Source organism: Bubalus bubalis, chromosome X (genome assembly GCF_019923935.1).
Source record: "Bubalus bubalis isolate 160015118507 breed Murrah chromosome X, NDDB_SH_1, whole genome shotgun sequence".
NCBI classification, from domain to species: domain Eukaryota; kingdom Metazoa; phylum Chordata; class Mammalia; order Artiodactyla; family Bovidae; genus Bubalus; species Bubalus bubalis.
Genome location: NC_059181.1, coordinates 92,819,170 through 92,825,690, shown reverse-complemented (window position 1 = coordinate 92,825,690; position 6,521 = coordinate 92,819,170). Strand labels below are relative to the sequence as shown.

General features: G+C 45.7%; 1 long non-coding RNA gene across 1 annotated transcript; it reads left to right on the top strand.

Moving 5' to 3' along the window:
- The first annotated feature begins 938 nt into the window (after window positions 1-938).
- Window positions 939-6,194, top strand: LOC123331795. The gene is made up of 2 exons (XR_006548574.1): window positions 939-1,814; window positions 5,678-6,194. It is a non-coding gene; the product is annotated as an uncharacterized LOC123331795 (long non-coding RNA).
- The last annotated feature ends 327 nt before the right edge of the window (window positions 6,195-6,521 follow it).

The window sequence follows — 6,521 nt, the reverse complement described above, 5'->3', positions numbered from 1 at the left end:
TCAATCCCAGCCCTCAAAATCTATTTCTCTAGGATGCCTTCTCCAAAACCTAAACGCTTTGGGCTTCCAAGGGGAGATAAGACCAAAAAGACTTATTTACTATTCTAACACTGTCTGGCCACAATACAGACTTGATAACAGCTCCTGATGGCTTGAAAACGGAACTCTTTTTTTTTTTTTTTTTTGGAACTCTTGATTAAATACTCTACTGGACCTCGATAACTTCTGCCGCCAAATGGCAAGTGGTTAGAAATCCCTTAAGTTCAGGTTTTCTTCGCTCTCTGCTCTTGACCCTCTCTCTATGAATCCTGTTCTACTTCTCAAATACTCTTAGCCCACTCTGGGCCACAACCTCCTAATACAATGTCTCCTGATCCCTGTTCAGACTTTTCTTCTTCTTCCTTTGACCCTTCCTACCTCAGCCCACCCCCTATCACTCCCAATCCATTTGCAGCCACCCCAGATACAGTTCCAAAACCTCCACCTTATGTCCCCTCCTCTCTCCCTCCTTCTCAAGCACAGGCTGACTCCGAAGCTCCCACCCGCCCCTCCCCAGCCAGTGTCTGAGAGAAGCTCTGAGACCTCAGCCCCACTCTATACCCTGAGGGTCCCAAGGCTTTATCCTGACCTCCCTAGATCCTCTCCCCATACCTGGTCCCAAACAAATTTAAAACAGGAAACTCCACCGCAGGACCCTGTTCCACTCCTCCCTTTAAGGGAAGTAGCTGGAGCAGAAGACATTGTTTGGGTTCCTGTCCCATTCTCCTTCCCTCACCAATCTATCTCAGATTAAAAAGCATCTTGGCTCCTTCTCCTCAGACCTTGATAATTATCTAAAAGAATTCAAGTATATCACCCAGTCTTACTTAACCTGGCATGATATTTACATCATCCTTTCCTCCACTCTTCTCCCAGAAGAGAAGGAACAAGTATGACAAGACTCTCAGGCGCATGCTGACGAGATACACAGGACAGATGACACTAAGCCTGTAGGGGCAACGGCTGTCCCCCAAGATGATCCCAACTGGGATTATCAGGCAGGGAGACCTGGATGAGCAGCCCATAATCATACTATTGCTTGCCTCATTCTGGGCCTTCAAAAGGCAGGGCATAAAGCCATCACCTTTGATAAGCTCCAGGAAATAACTCAAGACTAGATGAAAACCCCAGCACAATTTCTAGCCCTACAAAACAAAAGCCCTACAAAAATATACAAAAGGCCTAACAGAAGCCCTACAAAAATATATAAAATTAGACCCCACTTCAGCAGAGGGTACTCTTGTCCTTAAAATGCATTTTATCTCCCAGTCATTCCCAGATAGCCGAAAGAAACTAAAAAAGGCAGAAGAAGGCCCTCAAACCCCTCAATGAGACCTTTTAAATTTAACTTTTAAGATTTTAAAAAACCAGGAAGAACAGTCAAAACTAGAGAAGGCCCAATGAGATTAGGCCAAATACCAGCTTTTAGCCACTGGCCTACATGGCTCCAAGCCTCCATCAACCAACAAAGAAAGGAAGCCACCTGGGCCCTGCTTCAAATGCAGCAAAAAAGGCCACTGGGCGCACTCATGCCTAAAGCGAAGGCCCCCTCGAGGTCCATGTCCCAGCTGTGTCATAAAAGGGACATTGAAAGGTCAACTGACCAAATCCTGCTCTAGGGATCTGGACAGCTCCTCCTGGTGTCGAGCAGGAGTCCCCCAACCCAGCTCTGCCCAGCCTTCTGGGACTCGCCACTGAAGACTGAAGGTGCCCAGGGCCCCAGGCCCCAACTCTCATCACCGGTACGGAGCCCAGGATAACTCTTACAGTGGCAGGTAAGCTGATCTCCTTTCTCATTGACACAGGGGCCGTTTACTCTGCTATGTCTGCCTACTCCAAAAAAACCAAGGTCTCTCAGAGAAAGGGTTGACAGTTTTATATCTACACCACGAATAACTGAGTCTCTACCTTGCACATTTCAAGATACCCCATTTTCCCATTCTTTTCTCATACGATTTCTCCCAAAATGCCCCACTCCTATTCTTGGGAGATACCTTCTCTCAAAATTCAAAGCCTCTGTTACTATCCCAAGCCCAGCCTCTGATCTAACCTGGCTACTGCTCCTCAACCCCACCTCCTCTTCCCACACCCCATTGCCCTCCTTGTCCATAAACCCCATAGTTTGGGATACAGATAACCCATCTGTTGCCTCTTACCATGCTCCAATTCGTATCTGTCTCAAAGACCCCTCTAAATTCCCCAATCAACCACAATACCCCATCTCCCAAAAACATTAACAAGGGTTAAAGCCTATCGTCACTAAACTCCTACATCAGGGCCTCTTGTGCCCAACTCTGTCTCCCTATAACACCTCTATCCTACCTGTCAAAAAGCCAAATGGTTCCTATCGCCTGGTCCAGGACCTGAGACTTATCATTGCAGCTGTTATCCCCATATACCCAGTAGTTCCAAATCCCTATACTTCTCTCTCTCATTCCCTCTTCCACTATGCACTTCACTGTTCTAGACCTCAGAGATGCCTTCTTTACTATTCCTTTACACTCAGACTCTCAAGACGTCTTTGCCTTTACCTGGACTGATCCAGACAATCATCACTCCCAATAGCTGACATGGTCAGTCCTTCCACAAGGCTTTCGTGATAGCCCTCATTTCTTTGGCCCAGCTCTAGCATCAGACCTAACCTCTCTTGACCTTACTCCAAGTAGTGTCCTCCAATATGTGGATGATCTCCTCCTTTGTAGTCCTTCACTTACACACTCTTAACAACATACTTAGCTTTAGTCGTGTCCGATTCTGTGTGACCCCATAGACGGCAGGCCTCCAGGCTCCCCGTCCCTGGGATTCTCCAAGCAAGAACACTGGCGTGGGTTGCCATTTCATTCTCCAATGCATGGAAGTGAAAAGTGAAAGTGAAGTCGCTCAGTCGTGTCCGACTCTTAGTGACCCCATGGACTGCAGCCTACCAGGCTCCTCCATCCATGGGATTTTCCAGGCAAGAGTACTGGAGTGGGGTGCCATTGCCTTCTCCAAACAACGCACTATACAACTTCTCAATTTTCTAACTGATCGAGGCTATCAAGTATCTCCTACCAAGGTTCAGCTCTCTCTTCCTAGAGTGACCTATCTTGGAGTCCTTTTAACATCAACAAAGAGATATATTACTACCGATAGAAAGTTCCTTATATCCACCCTACCACTCCCTACATCAAAAACAGAGATCCAGTCCTTCTTGGGGTCAGCTGAATATCTATACCTCTGGATTCCTAATTTCATCCTCTTGGCACAACCCCTATATCAAGCTACCCGAGGAGATCTTTCAGAACCCCTAGAGCTAAAATCAAATTCCCTTTCAGCCTTTAACACCCTTAAGCCATTCTTAGCCCCATTCTCTCAGCCCCAGCTTTAACACTTCCTGACCTTTCTCGCCCCTTTATACTCTACACTACTGAGAGACACAAAATTGCCCTAGGAGTTTTGAGACAAAATCAGGACCCCTCCTTCACCCCTGTCGTTTATCTATCAAAGCAATTAGATACCACAATTCAAGGATGGCCAGCCTGCCTACATGCTCAGGCAGAAGTTGCCCTCCTCACTCAGGAAAGTAAAAAACTTACTTTTGGAGCACCCACTGTCATTCGTTCACCACATGACTTTATGGACTTTCTCACAAATCCATGACCCTCTGTCTCCTTCATGCATCCAACTAATTCATGTCACCCTTCTCGAATCTCCCAAGTTCTTTTGAACGCTGTCCTACTCTCAACCCTGCCACTCTTATCCCTAATTCTTCTGTGCCCCCCATCCATACTTGTAAAGAGGCTTTAGAAGACCTGATGTCCCATTTCTCCCACATTTCCTCCACCCCTTTAAATAACCCTGACTTTACTTGGCATATTGATGGCAGCTCCTCTATGACATCAGAAGGAAAAAAAGTAGCTGGATGTGCAATTGTCTCTGACACCGAAATTATTGAATCCCAGCCTCTCCCCTCAGGAACCTCTTTCCAAAAGGCAGAATTTGTTGCACTAACTACAGCCCTTACCCTCACAGCTAACAAGAGAGCAAATATATACACTGATTCTAAACATACTTTCCACATCATACACTCACATGCTGCCATCTGGAAGGAACGAGGGCTCCTATCTACTAAAGGCTCTCCCATACCTAACGCCCTGCTTATACTCCACCTTTTAAAAGCAGCTAACATGCAAACTGAAGTAGGCATCATACATTGCCGAGGTCACCAGGTGGCCTCAGACCCCATTTCATGGGGCAATGATGCCACAGACAGAGAAGCAAAACAAGCCTCACTCCAATCACCAGCTCAACAATTTATAGTAATCCCCAACATAAAGCCCCTTTACCTCCCTGAAGAAAAAACACGATTATTACAAGAGGAAGCACAACCACAAAGAAACTGGTTACAAAAACAGGGCTGCTATGTCTTTCACAAATCTCAGGCCACACAGATTCTTACAGACATTCATCAGGTCCTACACTTAGGTACTAAACCTCTTTATCATCTCTTGGTGGTGGGTTTAGTTGCTAAGTCATGTCTGATTCTTGCAACCCCATGAACTGTAGCCCGCCAGGCTCCTCTGTCCTTGGGATTTTCCAGGCAAGAATGCTGGAGTGGATTGTCATTTCCTTCTCCAGGGGATCTTCCTGACCCAGGAATTGAACCCGGGTTTCCTGCATTGCAGGCAGATTCTTTACCGACTGAGCTACGAGGGGAGCCCAATCATCTCTTAAGACCTCTTATCACCTATCCTAACCTTCTTTCACTCCTACAACAAATCACTCACTCTTGCATTATCTGTTCCTCAGTCTCAACACAGGGAGCCTTAAAGCCTATTCCCTCATTCCCAACACATCAGGCTTGAGGACATATCCCAGAAGAGGACTGGCAAATTGACTTCACTCATATGCCTCCAACACAAAAAATAAAACTCATGTTCACTCTAGTAGACACTTTTTCAGGGTGGATTGAGGCTCTTCCTATGAGATCAGAAACTGCCTCAGAGGTAACACAGTTTCTCATATGAGAAATCATCCCTCACTTTGGCCTCCCACTCTCTCTCCAATCCAATAATGGGCCAGCTTTGATCTCCCAAATCACTCAACAAGTAGCCCAATCCTGTTACAGAAACCAGTACTGGAGAAACCAAACACCACACTTTGAGAGTAGGAGAACTCAGGTTTTTATGTCAGTGCCCCAGAGGCGTTAACACTCAAAGCTCTGAGCCCTGAACAAAGGGAATATAGAGTTTTTATAAATAGACTGTAGTAGGCAGCACTAGCTGTTAATAAGCTGGTTTAAACTAAGGGGTTTCATGAGCACGGGAACAGCAGTCAAGATGGGGAGGGGGATGCCTGGCCTGGACAGGCATGATTAAGCAGGTTTGCAGGGGCCGGGCAATTGCAAAGAGCAGGACAAGGGTGAGTGAGATAAACTCCAGTTCCTAGTATTGCAAGTCCCCACGTTCTGCGACTATGTGACCTACATGATCTATACTTCGCAAGGGGCAAGCTGAGTTACAGAGGCAGAAGGAGAAAGAGATATTTCCTCTTCAATCCCTTGGCATAACCTGGAAACTACCCTTATTTCTAACCTTCTACTTACCCTTATTCTAACTTTTGTTCCATGTTTAATGCGTCTTTTTTCGAATTTCTTCAGGATGGTTTACAAGCCTTCACCAACCGAACTATCCAGGAGCTACTTCTAACTCACTCAGATTATCAAAAACTTCGACTCCACACAAATTCCCTTGACCCACATTCCAGCCTTCTCTTATCTCACCCCCACAACACCCTTGTCCTGCAGGAAGAAGTTACAGAAGATTGACCTTCGACCGTTATCCTAAATTAAAAAAGGCTGAAATGATAGGGCCTACATGGAGTCTCATTGATAAGATGGCTCATTATGTCAACCTCACAAACAAAGAATAAAATCACAGTGATCCTTGAGACTGACCAAATTGCCCAAATTGTATCCTGTTTTCTCACTGGTGCCTATCTTCTCAAAGCTGCGAGACCACCAGATTCAAGACCTCTGGCTACGTGACCATCCCTTCAGAGAATTTTTCATTGGTGGGGTATAAGAAGGACTCCGTCAGAAAGGGAGGATGCTGGTTCTCCTTAAGAGCCAGTCACCCTCTCTTTTCCCTCTAATAAATTTCCCTTTTCTCGCCTGACTGCCTGGCTTGATCTCTTTTTCTCTGCACTCGCCTTGCAAGGTTCCTTTAAGGTTCCTCTCTGTTATATATCTCTCCCAGGGTGTTCGGCCTGTCCTGATGCCTTTAAAATATCTTTCTGTCCTTCCTGGTTATAGAGAGATATTTCTTGCAGCTTTGGTTGTGTAGATTTCCACGAGTTTCCAATTTGTTTTCTGTGAGAACTGTCTTACTTGTAGGTGTATTTTTAATGTGTTTGTAGGGGGAAGTGAGTCCCATGTACTCTTACTCCACCATCTTGATTCTCCCTCTATTAAAGAGATTTTTAATTGTATAAAATTATCAGAT